At 35.6% G+C, this 15,941-nt stretch overlaps 1 protein-coding gene across 1 annotated transcript in view; it reads right to left on the bottom strand.

Moving 5' to 3' along the window:
- Nucleotides 1-15,941, bottom strand: part of LOC108358014 (uncharacterized) — a 124,995-nt gene that overhangs the window by 34,858 nt on the left and 74,196 nt on the right. The window lies entirely within an intron of this gene.

Below are 15,941 nucleotides of genomic sequence, written 5' to 3' on the forward strand. Positions count from 1 at the left end.
GTTGGCGACGGCGAGTACCGCAGACGATGGAACGATGAGCTGTATGAGCTTTACAAAGATATGGACATAGTGCAGCGAATAAAAATACTGCGGCTCCACTGGCTTGGACATGTCGTTCGAATGGACACCGACGCTCCAGCTCGGAAAGTATTCAACTCGGAACCCGCTGGTGGTAGCAGAGGAAGAGGGAGGCCNCCTTTACGCGTTGGCGACGGCGAGTACCGCAGACGATGGAACGATGAGCTGTATGAGCTTTACAAAGATATGGACATAGTGCAGCGAATAAAAATACTGCGGCTCCGCTGGCTTGGCCATGTCGTTCGAATGGACACCGACGCTCCAGCTCGGAAAGTATTCAACTCGGAACCCGCTGGTGGTAGCAGAGGAAGAGGGAGGCCCCCACTGCGATGGAAAGATCAGGTGGAGAAGGACTTGGCTTCACTTGGCGTCAGTTGGCACAGAAAATAAACAACTGGCGTGCTTTGCTGAACTCGGCCAAAATCGCTTAGGCGGTTACAGCGTCAAAAAAGAAGAGAAGAAGAAGATCACTAGAAGTAATATTTTTTTAAACAGAAGATTTCATCAGTCCACTCAGAAACGTGGAATATGATGGGCCTGAAAATTAATACATACTTTCAAAAATGGGGCTGACGACACTAGATTTCAGAACGCATGAAGAAAGTGATCAAAATTATACCTACGCTAGTTGCTTATCGGAGGATGGTCTGTACAAGCCGAATTCAGGTTTTTTGCATACATTGAAAATATTTAAATTCAAAATTTGTTGAAGTTAGTGGTAATGCGCTAACCACAATACTAAATACTACCTAATATTTATTTTTATCTGAACAAAATAACCTTATCATATTTTCCCTTTAATCGTATTTTCTTTTGATCTTGCATTCCACCCTTTTTTTTTGAGATGTGGCAACAGTCGGGATCCCGGTCTTTTTTAAGTCCAGAAAATCCCGGGATTATTTGCCTAGAATCCCGGGATTTTCGGGATTTGTAATTTACACTGGTGGCAATAATAGAAACGCCTTATTTTTACCACTTTTGGCTAGGAACTATTTATGTTTAATCTATCTATCTATACCAGAGGTGGCCAAAACTCACACAATCATACATTTCAATTTTGCTAAACGATGAAAGAATGTTGAGTTGCAATTAAGATATAATATTAAAGAATTAACTTTTTAATATAATTTAATTCCCTTGCATTGCTTGCTTAAATTTTTTATTATAATTAAAATTAAAATTAAAGCAAATAGTTGAATTAATTTATATTAATCTTCTTATTTTGAATTAAAAGAAAAGGGATTTTTTAGCATTGGTTTTAATTCATCTTTTTATTTATGTGCATATGTACGTATTTAATACTTTAATCATTCAATATTTGGGAATAAGGGGAAATGGCGCTATAATGACGCGTAACAAAAAAGTTTGGTCGCCCGTGCGATTTCTTCATGACACTCCAAACATTGTGCCCACCCTTCCCATTACTAGTGAGCAGCGTTGCCATTTTAGCCGTTTTCCGGCTAGATTTAGCCGGTTTTGATAGCAACTAGCCGGAGAAAATTCGATCTAGCCGGCAGCCGATTTGTTAGCCGGTTTGTAAAAAAAAGTTAGCCGTTTTTAGCCGATTTTACTATTTGCCTAATTTTCAGGTGCAAAAAGTAAACAAGTTGTTCGAAAGCAATAATGCAGACCCAATGAAGATTTTTAATGAACTCAATGTTTTACTTTCGCATCTATGCTCCCTAGTGGTTATTAGCGCGGACACATTTGATCCTATATGCTCCCCGTTGGAACCATACCTTGCTCCATTTCCTCAGTTTTATCACAGTTTTGAAGAGTATTTAAAAACAAAAGTAAGCACAAACGCTTTTGACCACGAAGCCGAGAAAATAATTCGAGAAAATGGTCGCTATTTTATTATCACTTTAATAAAGGAATTACGCCAACGCCTCCCTACAAATATTGCCACACTAAAAAAAATTGATTTTTTTCGGTTGGAAATGCATTAAGAGTAATTAAACCAAAAGTATTTGTTCAACTACAGCAACAAAAACACAAATATAATGCCGACGAAATAACATCCATAGAGATGCAATGGCAACGGTTAACGTTACATACCTGGAGTAATTTAGACTCAACTGTAAAATTTTGGGCCGAAGTTTATCAATTTCGAAATGCCCTAGGAGAAAACCCTTTTGCTGACCTTTGCAACCTAGTTTTTAGTTTTCTTGTTTTGCCTATAAGTAATGCAGAAGTAGAGCGAATATTTAGTTCAATGAATATAATAAAAACTAAGCAAAGAAATCCAATGTGCGTTAAAACGTTAAACGCTATTTTATATATAAGATACGGTTTAAAACGTGAAGAAAAACGCTGCCATAATTTTACTGTAGATGACGATCTCTAAAAATTAATGAATTCAGGTGATATATACAATAGTGATTCATTTGATGATGATCAACGAAATTTTCTGGAAACTTCAAACTTGCACTTTACTAATTGGCTCAAAAGCTACATTTTCAAAATTTTTCTAAAAGATCTGATTAGAAATTGTGATCAGATGAAAGAGTCTCCGAGCCAATAATTTTGTACCGCACGGTACTTATAAGTAATCTAGGTTTCACGAAAGAAAAAAAATTAAATACAAGGTAACATTAAAGTATCAGTCATTTGTTTCGTTGCTGTGAGCTTGTTTCAAAACTTCTGGCTTTTGCTTAATATAATTGTAAAACTCTGTGCATGTCATTTTAACGTATTTAGGTACATACTTATATTAGTCATCAACTATTGCTTGTGCAAAACGTGCTAAATTTAAAAAAAAAAATCGCATATGAAAGAGCACCAACCCAACTCGTAATAAATTTAAGTATACAAATTTTAGTATTTAGTATAGAAATATTCAATTGAGATACGCCAATATTAAAATGAAGCTCTTTGCACTTAACGGATGCTCTTTCATAATTAAGTTAAAAAAATATATATTTAAATTCCATGCTGTCTGTAATGGGATTTGAACCCTGACGCTCTGGAAATTAGCAAATTGTGGCAAGCATCTTCGTGCACTCAGCTACAGCCAGACATGTAAATCTGCATTCAAATGTTCAGTTTGATTCAAACCGCGTGTGCGTGGTATGAAAGTATTGTTTTTAAGTACGAACATTTCCAAACGATAATCAAATAAAAAATATTCATGTTTACTATGCGTTATTTCCCCCAGTAAATTCATAAAATTTTTCTTAATATTACAACGCGTTTTTTTCTCTCAGTGTAGTCATTTTTATTCAAAATTTGTGCAATCAAATCGAAAACCGGGACACTTAAACGAAACCCGGGACATTTTAAGGTTGGACCGGGACACCGGAACAAATAGTCTAAGACCGGGACATGTCCGGGAAAACCGGGACGTCTGGCAGCCCTAGCGTAAGTACTTACTCTACAAGCAAATAGTACGCTATACATTGAATATATTGTGTATAGAGAAAAATTACTGGGAAGTTAAAAAACGTCATTTTTTACACAAAGAACGTCCAGACGTCAACAGGATACAAAAAACGACGTTAAAAACGTCAACCTGGCAACGCTGTGTACGTGTGAAAGCAGAAGACAAAAATTTGGCACGCGTGCCTTTGAAATGGCCACCCTTGGTCTATACTATAATAAAACTGTAGATTCCATGCAGGAAATGTGTCTAACTATAACCTAACTTTAAGTTGATTAGGAAGGAGCTAAAAGTCACTTATTGTCTGTATATTTTCTTTGACGAAAGCTAACTATATTTCTATGGTGACGGCCGCGAAATAGTCAAGGGTGGTCTTACTCTGCATTTGATGTTTATTTCCATATTCTTCTGTTCGGACTCCGTCAGACATAACTTCAAAATGATAATATGAAATTTCGATCTTCCTTTTATTTGTCCTCAGTTCGAAAAATATTAAATAGAAACGCGTTTAAAGAAAACAATCTCGAGCTTAACTCCTGCATTACTTATCAACTAGTTTCAAGTTACCTTTTTATAGCTAAATAAACGTTATATATTTTATAGAAATCCCGCAAAAAAGCTAACTATAAGTGGGTTACTTTTTATCAATTCATAATTTTTTTTGCAGGGTTGTTTGTCTATTTGTCTGTTTGAACTCACTAATCTCCGGAACTACTGAATGGATTTTCATGGGGCTTTAACTGGTATATAGAGAGTGAACTCGGACGTAACCTAGGGTATACAAAAATGATAATTGACAACGGGGCGTGGCACCTCCCATACGCGTGAAATTTTTAATCAGCTTTAACTTCGAAGCCGTAGGTCAGATGACTTTGAAATTTTGTGTGTTGACATACATATCCATGGTAGATGGTTATTGTAAAGTAGATATCATCGCTTAAAGTACAAAACCACGTATCGTCATTCTGCAAAGCCGAGTAACTGGCATTGGCTGCCAAAAATTGGCTTTGCTCACACAAACTGTTGGCTTAATCCTTTTCCATTCGTCTTGAAATATACCAGCAAGAAATGCGATTGCTTTATAAAAAAGAGAACCATTTTGAAATATGAATGTTTTTACTCTCTAGAAAATAATTTATGCAACCTCACATACGCGGTTTTGCATTATCTTGATACGCGGTTTTGCATTTTGTTGATACGCGGTTTTGTACTTTAAACGACGATATACTTTTGTAAAAAAGGCGTTTTGCTTATCCCGTAGGAGTGAACTTTTTAATCAGTCATAACTTCGGAATCATACGTCACATGAATTTTAAATTCTGCTCTGCAGCGTATAGTATATTTTTGTAAAAAATGGTTCCGACAGATGGCGCCGGAGTCGAGATATTTAGAGAACCGTCTCTATTGTATGACCTGGATTAACTGGTATTAACTTTATGATAAGGATTTCTTCTGCAAAAATATGGGCCCAAAACATAGATAGCGCTGAAATCACGATATTTCGATGCCCCTCTATAAATTTACATTTTAGATGACTTAATAAAGCCCCAATCTTCAAGTATGCATACAAACCAGCGCAAAATTGTTTAAGCTCCACAGATATCCTAGGTACATCAACGGGTCATTGGTATACCAAGAAGAAGTGTGCTGAATTAGAGAGAACACCGTAGGAATATTAATGACCCCGTTTAAACGTCAAAACTCTTTCATCCTGTGGAACAGCAGGATTATAGAAGAAGATTACTCACTCGCGGCAAACCCTGCAATACTTGCAGATATCTCACAGGTGGAAATAAGAGCTCATAGCATCGAAGGAGATTAGTGCTAAACCCAAGTGTTATCTCAGCGCTATTATTCTTGGCCTATGAGTAAGCAAGGTTCTGCTCTTTAGTCCTTTCAACATAAACTAATAGTCTTTAAATTCCAAACAGTTTTTGCATAGCAACACTATTTTTGTATTGGTCAACGCAAAAGTTCTTATACGGCGTCGCGAAGCAAGCCAGGCATTTGCTAGTATTTAATATTTTTTTATAAATGTGTAGCTCAATATGCATTAGCGTGGCCCCAAAATCCGCTTTTTAAGAATTTTGATTGGTAATAGGAAAAATATGGTTCGTTATTCATTTTTTCATTTATTAAACAAATTCATTAGTACAATAAGATCTTAAAGCTGTTTTATAGTACAACAGTAATTATAAAGCACAAACATAAAGCAACGAAGGGAAAACAATAAGTAAAAAGTTAAAATAAAAAATAAAAATTAAATAAAAGATAAAAATTCAACCAATTCTAAGACTAAAAATTAACATTAATACTTAGGTAAAAACACAACGACACAAACGTAAACATGTGTAGATAAATACATCACATATGATAATCCTAGCAGATAGCGAAACTCAGAGTACAAAAACTTATTGACGAAAGTACGAAAACAACACATTCCTAAAGTTGCCCTTATTTAAGCTGGAGCGAGTAGCAGGTGGAATAGAATTCCATAAACGCGTGGCGTTGACGAAAAATAGTCTTGCAGAGTTAAAATAATTAAAGCTAGGTACAATTAAGTTGCTTATACGGGCAGATTTTTAGAAAGGTTAGCTTATTATACAGATAGCTAGGTAGCTTATCCGACTCTAAACGGAATAGAAAAACACAATTCCTTGCTTGCCCAATAGGTGAGATCTCCAACTAGAAATGTGATCAAATTTAGCCAAACCAAATACATATCGTGTTACGTGATTGAAAACTACTTCAATTTTGTGGGCAGATTGAGAACTAAGCTTGCTGTAAATACATTCAGGATAACAGATTATTGGTAAAATCAGTTGTATTGCAAGTTTTCTCCTGATGTCGACCGGCGTAAAGGATGCAGACATTCTTAAATAACGTAGAGTGATAAATACTTTGCTAATCGCGAAATTTAAGACACTTATTATTTATATATACACTGGTGGCAAAAAAATAGACTCTTAGCCATTATATGCACTCCATCGTTCTTATCACCAATTTGAATGCATTGATGCTGAACTGTTGTACGCATGTTTCTTTGTACTGATCGCGTGTTCTTAGCAGCAACACAAACATTTAGCTTTCCAATGGAAATTAAGATAAAACACGGTCCGAACACTTCCAATGCCAGAACCAGTTGGCAAAAAAAATAGACTCATCACATTTGAAATGGAAAAACGCCGTTATTTTCTCCTTAAAACAGTTAGAAGCGAACCGATTTACTAATAGAGGAATTGTTTGTGATGCAGCATTAGGACGCCGCGGACATTGTACCGAAAGTGAAAAAAAAATTATTGAAAACCTTCGGGAAAAAGGTTACACAATTAAAAAAATTTCTGAAATACTTAAACGTTCTGATCATTTAATAAGAAATGCACTTAAAAGCAAAAGTAACACCGAAGAAAAAGAGGAAGACCACGAAAAACGACAATTGAAGAAGACCGCGCTATCGTCCGTATGTCGAAATCGAAGCCATTTGCTACTTCTAAGGAAATTAAAAACGCTTTAGACCTTCCCATCAGTTCTCGAAGAGTTCGTCTTCGCTTAGCTTTAGCAAATTTACCAGGCCGCATCGCGAAAAATGTTCCCCTTTCAACCAAAACCAATATCCAAAAAAGAATGTGTTTTGCCAGAGAAAACTTGAATGAGCCTAACAGTAAATGGCGCAATATTCTGTGGTCTGACGAGTGCAAAATTAATCTTTTTAGTAGCGATGGTCGCACTTATGTTCACAGACCTCCACGGAAAGAACTGACAGCGCGATTTACAAAAAAAAAACGTGAAACACTGTGGCGGAAGTATAATGGTATGGGGCTGTTTTTCGTACTATGGTGCTGGGCCATTGTACAAGGATCGATGGCATAATGAATTCGGCAAAATACATCGATATTTTGCAAAATGTCATGTTGCCTTATGCTACAGAGGAGATGCCGATAATTTGGCGCTTCCAACAGGATAACGATCCTAAGCACTCGGCTGCTGCAACAAAAAAATGGCTACGTGATGAGGGTATTCGCGTACTGGAATGGCCTTCCCAGAGCCCAGATCTCAATCCTATTGAGAATTTATGGGGGATTGTCAAGCGGGAGCTCTCTAAAATGCCTAGACCATCTAATAAAATGGAATAAAATGTGAACGACTGGTGAATTCGATGCCCCGAAGATGCGCCGCGGTTATACAAGCGAAAGGATCAACAATTAATTACTAAGACGCAAATGTAATTTTCCGACCTTTTTTTGAGTTGAATTGCCTTTTTTGTTTTAAAAGTAAATACTGTTGGAAATAAAATGAAAAGAGTCTATTGTTTTTGCGAACCTATTTTGGCACTTTGAGCATATCGATTGTGTTTCCAATTATTTTTGATTTGAAAGCTATACGGTTGTGTTGTTGCTTAGAACAGAGGATGAATAAAAGAAACCCAGTATGCAAAAATTTATGCTCAGTGCATTCGTATTGGAACTATGCCATATGCAATGCCTACGAAGGCCAAGAGTCTATTTTTTTGCCACCAGTGTAGGTTAGGTATGACAGAAAAGGCAACGCGACGTTTAGAAATGGGTAACACATAGGATTTATCACTGTTAAGACAAAGCTCATTTTTTAAAGCCCAAGATGATATAGAAGACAGATCACAGTTAAATCTAGAGCACAAGGAAACTGATTGGTCATGAGGTCCTGACAAGTAGAGCTGAATATCGTCTGCATATGCATGCATTTGCACAGATTTGCATGTGCTAAAAATGTCATTTAAGAATAAACTGAATAGTAGCGGTCCCAGTATTGAGCCTTGGGGAATACCAGTACACAGAGGTTTAAGTCTAGAAAATGTGGTACCAACCCTTACACGCTGAGTCCTACCTTCAAGGTAGCTGCTCATCAATCGTACAGCAGACTCCCCAAAGCCAAAATTATTACTTAATTTGATGCAAAGTAGTCTATAGTTCACCGATTCGAAGGCTTTAGAGAAGTCAAGCAAGCATAACAAAGTTAATTGGTTATTGTCATAAGGAATTCGTATATCGTCCAGAATTTTAATAACTGCAGTGGAGCAGCTATGCTTTGCCCTAAACCCAGACTGGAGCGGTGAAAGTAAATTAAATTTGTTAATATGCAAGTTAATTTGCTCTGTCATCAGCTTCTCAAAGAATTTAGGCAGACAAGGAAGAACACTTCTAGGACGAAAATCACAAGCACTACTCGCAGACTTATTTTTAGCAACCGGAATAAGGGGAAAGACGAGGTGTAACACAGTGGTTGATAACATGAGTAAGAGTTGGTAAGATTTGTGGCATAATTAGCTTTACAAATTTTATTGGTATCCGATCTGCGCCAACCGCATTTGACCGTATCTTATAAATGCAACTTGCCACATCAAACTCTGATACCACATTGAATTCAAACGACTGACCGACATGCACAACAGGAGACGGAATTATGGGGCTGGAAGCAGGAGCACAAGGTGATACAGAACGACTGACAAATACATCATTAAGCTCTTCAGGGTTAATACAACAATCAGGAATGTCACTAAACATGATCACGAAGGTTTTTTAGATTACGCCACAAAACATTACTCGGAAGGAGTGGGTTTAACATTTTACCAAAGAACTTGCGCTTTTCACACTTAATAAGAGCAGTTGTCTTATTTCGTACCATTTGCCATTTGGTATCGGTTCGGTACTTCTTCCAAATAGAGTACGATTTGTTACGTTTTATAATCATAGTCCGGATNCAATCGTACAGCAGACTCCCCAAAGCCAAAATTATTACTTAATTTGATGCAAAGTAGTCTATAGTTCACCGATTCGAAGGCTTTAGAGAAGTCAAGCAAGCATAACAAAGTTAATTGGTTATTGTCATAAGGAATTCGTATATCGTCCAGAATTTTAATAACTGCAGTGGAGCAGCTATGCTTTGCCCTAAACCCAGACTGGAGCGGTGAAAGTAAATTAAATTTGTTAATATGCAAGTTAATTTGCTCTGTCATCAGCTTCTCAAAGAATTTAGGCAGACAAGGAAGAACACTTCTAGGACGAAAATCACAAGCACTACTCGCAGACTTATTTTTAGCAACCGGAATAAGGGGAAAGACGAGGTGTAACACAGTGGTTGATAACATGAGTAAGAGTTGGTAAGATTTGTGGCATAATTAGCTTTACAAATTTTATTGGTATCCGATCTGCGCCAACCGCATTTGACCGTATCTTATAAATGCAACTTGCCACATCAAACTCTGATACCACATTGAATTCAAACGACTGACCGACATGCACAACAGGAGACGGAATTATGGGGCTGGAAGCAGGAGCACAAGGTGATACAGAACGACTGACAAATACATCATTAAGCTCTTCAGGGTTAATACAACAATCAGGAATGTCACTAAACATGATCACGAAGGTTTTTTAGATTACGCCACAAAACATTACTCGGAAGGAGTGGGTTTAACATTTTACCAAAGAACTTGCGCTTTTCACACTTAATAAGAGCAGTTGTCTTATTTCGTACCATTTGCCATTTGGTATCGGTTCGGTACTTCTTCCAAATAGAGTACGATTTGTTACGTTTTATAATCATAGTCCGGATGATTTTGTTGAACCAAGGGCACGACGGTGATCGATTGAGAAGAGTGCGTACTGGAACATGAGCCCTAAACAAGCTTACAACATTTTCATTCAGAAAGCTCAACTTTTCATTTACAGAGCTTAGGCTCCAACAACTACTCCAGTCAATGCGGGATAAGTCAGCAGATAGGCTATCAATATTTATTAGACGATGGTCAGGAAAGTTAAGAGGACTATCTGCAACAATATGATCAAAATTGATGTCAAATGCACAGAAAATTAGATCGTGATCAGAAATAAACGACATCTGCTCAAATTTTAAAACAGTAGACGGATCAGAAACAATAAAGTAATCAAGCAGACTAGGACAACAGTTATTTCCGTATCTTGTAGGTACACAAAGATTTACAATAGATAGACCAAGACTAGACACATCATCTAACAAACGGGAGCTATACAAATCACTACACAACAAATTTACATTAAAATCGCCACAGACAATAATTTCATCATAATCGACAGCTACAGCAGACAACATATTAAAAAACGCATTCACGCTACAACACTTGTTAGGGTTATACACATACGACAAAAGGACCTTTGAAGAAGAATTGGAATTAGATACCTCAACTAGCAAATACTCAGTAGTATTACCAACCGATTGTGAAATTAAGCGAGTTTTTAGATATTTCTTGCAATATATCGCAACTCTACCACCCTTCTTATCCAATCTATCAACCCGAACTAGCTTATAATTATTAATGGAAAAGTGTGAATCACTTATACCAGCCCTAAACCACGTCTCCGACACACAAATAACATCAATACTCGAATATTCAAAAGTCCTCCTAACAACATCCATCTTCTCATTGTTTAAACTGCGCGCATTAAAATGGACCACATTAAAGCCTTTCTGTCGGCTGCATAATATGTTCAGTACTGCAAGGCTATTACCATCAACGCTACTTAATTTGTTCGTCATAACAATTGCAAAAAGCAAAAACAAAAGCAACTTTAAGAAAGTGAAGAAATGACGAAAAACAGAAACAAAAAAACCCAAGTTGCGCTATCTTTACAAAATATAAAATACAACAAATACATTTGAAAATACATATATGCATAACAATATATCTAACGAAACGGCAGCAGGTCATCTTCGCTGATTAACTTTGTTGATGTGCTATTATTATTTTTATTATTGTCATCTCTCACATGCACAAAACCTCTAAACGTAAACACCTTTAGCAGTTTTCCTTCACGACGCAGTTTTATGGCCTCTTGCAGTAAACATCTGTTCTCCTTGGTGAGGCACTCAAAAATATGAAAGCTGCCAGCAATGCCAAGGGGGTGAAGGGGACCGCCGATTTTGCTTTCTTGCGATATTCGCTAAAGGCGCGTAAAGTGCGGTTACGGTCGAGAGGGGAGTGAAATTTAATCACAATCGCACTGTTGAGTTTTTCACTTGACGGTTTTGTGCGGAAAATATCCCTAATTTGAGGAGCCAAGAAGTCAATAGAAAGACAAACCTGGTTAAAAGTACTCTTAAGGTTTTCCCCTTCTTTAAAGGGTACACCAAAAGCAACAGCATCGGCAGCAATATCAGGTGAAGCTTTCCGTTTCATTACACCTTCCAACTCCTTCTTAATGCAAGCGATGTCCGCCTCTGTCTTTTGCACATTCCCCTCCAAGACAGATATGCGGGCAGACGACTCAACCACCGTAACAGTGAAGACAGATATCTCTTCTTCGATTCGCTTTGCCAGTTTGTTTGAGACACTCTCAATTAGCGGTCGCAACTGTTCCGTATGCTCTAAAAAAATCTGTGTGAAAAGTGAAAATTTTTACTAATACTTTCGAAGATTATTGCAATTTTAATAAAAAAATGTATTAAATTATTAATTTATTATTTTTTATTTTATGAGCATATTCAACTTTGATGGACTTGGGCGAGCCGACGATATCGACCGAAAAATTACAATTTTCACAGATTTTTCTTAAAGCATAATGAACCATATTTTTGCTATTACCAATCAAAATTATAAAAAAGCGGATTTTCGGTCCACGCCAATATGCATATAATACCTTGAAACAGGCAATTTTACACACAAAAAAGCAATATATTCGCGAAACCAAGAGCCAAATACAGTAAAATTACGTTCTTAATTTTTGAAATTTGAAACATATGAGTAATTCAAAAAATTATTTAAAAAATTCAATGCAATGTGCAAACTCAAAAAACCAGTGTGGGTATCAAATTAAAGAGAAGATTCTGCAAAGTTAGAACAGATTACATTTTTTGGTGCGTAAGGGACGAGTAGGTATTAAAAATACCCTTTTATAATTTTATCCTTGAATATCTTTGAAATTTTGCAATTCTTATTTTTAAAAAGGACTAGCATAAAAAAATTAAATAGATTAAAGGGGCATTCCTATTGGTCCTTGTGAAACCAAAAATAGTCTTTTTATAAAAATCATGACGTCAGAGAAATGCTCATTTATACGTATTTAATTATATGTAATATGAGGTAGACTTTTATAAAAAAATTTAAATAATCAATAAACAAAAGCAATATAGATAAAACTGGTCGAAATAAGGCGCTTCTTTTATTTCTGCCACTAGTATTATGAACTTCTCTGAACCAGAAAATACATTTTTCGACTTAATTTTTTTGCATCAAGCTTTTTTCGACATACTTTAAGTTACTTTATCATATATGTACATGCTAAAGTATTATTAAATGCATATAGATTTAATTACTGTCTTTCGTTTTGTTACTTATGAAATAGTTTTCACTTTAAATAAACAAGTACGTTCCTAGGCTATTTAGGCTATTTATTATATGAAAGGAGAGCTTCTCAAACCATACCGATGCAATTTTTTCGATTTATGTTGGTGAAAAATAAATCCCGGGACTGAAAATCCTGGGATCGTACAAATCGAAAAAATTAACCTAACTAATATATGCGTACGTATAAAATTTAATGCAAAATACAACCATAAAATCTAGTTAAGCTGCACTTAACAGCAAAAGTCTGCGTACACCATTTCTTTTTTAAATATTCATAATATATTGAGAGTAAAAATTTGTTTGTTATTATTTTATAGAAAAAAATGATCATGCTTAAAACAAAATCATATAAACCTTGTTTTCACACTTAATACAAAACAAAGTTAAAATTAACGATTTTTCATCAAAATTTTTTACCTTTTAATCAGACTAAAAAAAAAATTAAATAAACAAAAGTGGTAAACAATCTCACTTTGAAAGGGGGTGTTATTGGTATGACCGATACTGTACATACGTAAATATATCACTGAGCACCCGAAACGTGTAGTTATGCAGTTGCATTGCTTGATTAGATTTTATATTATAATTAAAATTAAAATTAAAGCAAATAGTTGAATTAATTTATATTAATCTTCTTATTTTGAATTAAAAGAAAAGGGATTTTCTAGCATTATTTTTAATTTATCTTTTTATTTATGTGCATATGTACGTAATACTTTATTAATTCAATATTTGGGAATAAGGGGATATGGCGCTATAATGACGCGTAACAAAAAAGTTTGTCGCCCGTGCGATTTCTTCATTACACTCCAAACATTGTGCCCTCCCGTCCCATTACTAGTGAGTAAAAAATCTACATCCGAATCCATATTAAACATTTTTACCGTGTCTTGCAGCGACTTGATTGTTTGAAAGTTTCGCATCGATTAAGCACGATCACGCCAAAACCATAACCTTCGGCATCACTGATTCATAGAGTATGCTCATGTATGCGTGTGAAATCAGCGCAGTTTTTCTCATGTCGTGTGAAAGCAGAAGAGAAAAATTTGGCACGCGTGCCTATGAAATGGCCACCCTTGATCTATACTATCCCTGCAGAAAAAAATTATCAATTGATAAAAAATAACCCACTTGTAGTTAGCTTTTTTGCGGGATTTCTATAAAATATATAACTTTTAGTTAGCTGCAAAAAGCTAACTTGAAACTAGTTGACAAGTAATGCAGGAGTTATGCTCGAGATTGTTTTCTTTAAACGCGTTTCTATTCGCAAATACTTTTTCGAATTGAGGACAAATAAAAGGAAGATCGAAATTTCATATTATCATTTTGAAGTTATGTCTGACGGAGTCCGAATATGGGACCTCCTACAGAAGAATATGGAAACAAATATGGAATGTAATAAAATAGATAAAGCAAATCAAAAAAATTAAATAAAAAGCAAATAAAAAAAAATCGATTTTCTGCATGACAAACCTGCAACTAAACAGCACCTCCATCGTGTTTTTCAATCATCCCTAGTAGTATAACGTATCGATGGCTGAGTGGAAGATCGACCAGTTCGAAAACGCCCTATCTCAGAAAATTTTTCAATAACGCTCTACTTCAGAATTTAAGAACGCCCTATCTCAGCAAATTTTCAATGTATTTTCGTTTGAGATAGGTCGTTTTTGAACCAAATTCTAATATAGGGCGTTTTCAACCAAATTCTGAGATAGGGGGTTTCCCAATAAAATTCTGAAATAGGGCGTTCTTCAATCAAATTCCAAAGTAGGGCGCTCTTGAAAAGATTTCTGAGATAGGTCGTTTTCGAACTGACTGCCGAGATAGGTCGATCTTCCACTCAGCCATCGATATGACTTGCACATTTCTTGTGTGGATTAGTAGTGCCATCTGCTGAGAAAGCCCGGTTGCTTGGATTTTTGTAATCTCCCTTTTGTGCGGCCATTCATTTGCTCGGTTTGGTCCTTCTGTATTGTTTATGCGCACTGCAAGTGCATTTACTTTGAAGATTAGTTAGGCGGTCATATATTCGCACAATAAGTTTTGGTTCGCACCTTTTAAATTTGGTCTTGTAAATTGTAAATATTGTAAGGTATTATGTAATTCAGAAGTTATCCTATTTGTCTTATAAGCTAAAATTTTACAACAGTCTACAATATTTTTTGCCGTTTTTTTAATAAAATGTTTTTCTTCAAGCAGCAACAACTTTCTGGCTAATGTTGTCAAGCTTAAACTTATAAGTCAAATCTGCTAAATATTTTTCTTTCAACACAAGATTTGGTAACTATAACTTAATCATGTGACGATTACCAAATCATGTTCTGAGAGAAACATACTTACGTAACTGAACTCTTTTCTCAGTGTAAATTACTAAAACAACATGCAATTTGAAGTGCTCACAACTCGTTGTATATATTAGGTGTGTATAGTAACAAATAGTCAGTACTGGAACTTGCAAATTTTTACTGGAAAAGTGTATAATAACCCAAAAAATTTCCAATAGAGCACCGAATGGAGAGCGTAATAACACGGGAGAGGTGCAAATTCTTGCTAGTGAAATTTTTACCAGCAGAAATTAGCTAGCGGAAGAAGAAGAATAAGTGTCAAAAGTCGCCATTTGTTGAAATGGTTAAGCATAAACAAAAGTAAAATGAGTGGAAATCAAAATATTAATGATGTACCGGACTGTGTAAGTGCTTACGTGTAAAGCAAAGAGTTTAAAACTGAACAGAACGTCAAAACGGTGAAACAACTACTCTTTGCAATTTTTTACTAGTTTTGTATTCAATAACTTTTTCTGCTAGTTTTCTCTTTTACTCAATTTCACGTTCTATTTTGCTTTTACGCTCTAAATTTCTTTATTAAAAAAAGCATGAATAAATTATTGCATTTTTGATATTCCAATTAAAATGTTTGATTGAATCAGTGATTTGATTGCAATCACAATCATTGCAATCAAATGTGCTTACAATTAAATTGATTGTAGTTTTTACAATCAGAAAAATGCAATCAATTTTGATTGTAATCGTATTACTAGCACAATCATTGATTGCTAACAAAATGTATTGCAAATTTTTACAGCTCTGTGCCCGTGTTGGTATATGGCGCAGAAGCATGGACAATGAC

This window comes from Rhagoletis zephyria, unplaced genomic scaffold, assembly GCF_001687245.7.
Source record: "Rhagoletis zephyria isolate East Lansing unplaced genomic scaffold, Rhagoletis_zephyria_1.1 Rzeph_scaffold_00193, whole genome shotgun sequence".
NCBI classification, from domain to species: domain Eukaryota; kingdom Metazoa; phylum Arthropoda; class Insecta; order Diptera; family Tephritidae; genus Rhagoletis; species Rhagoletis zephyria.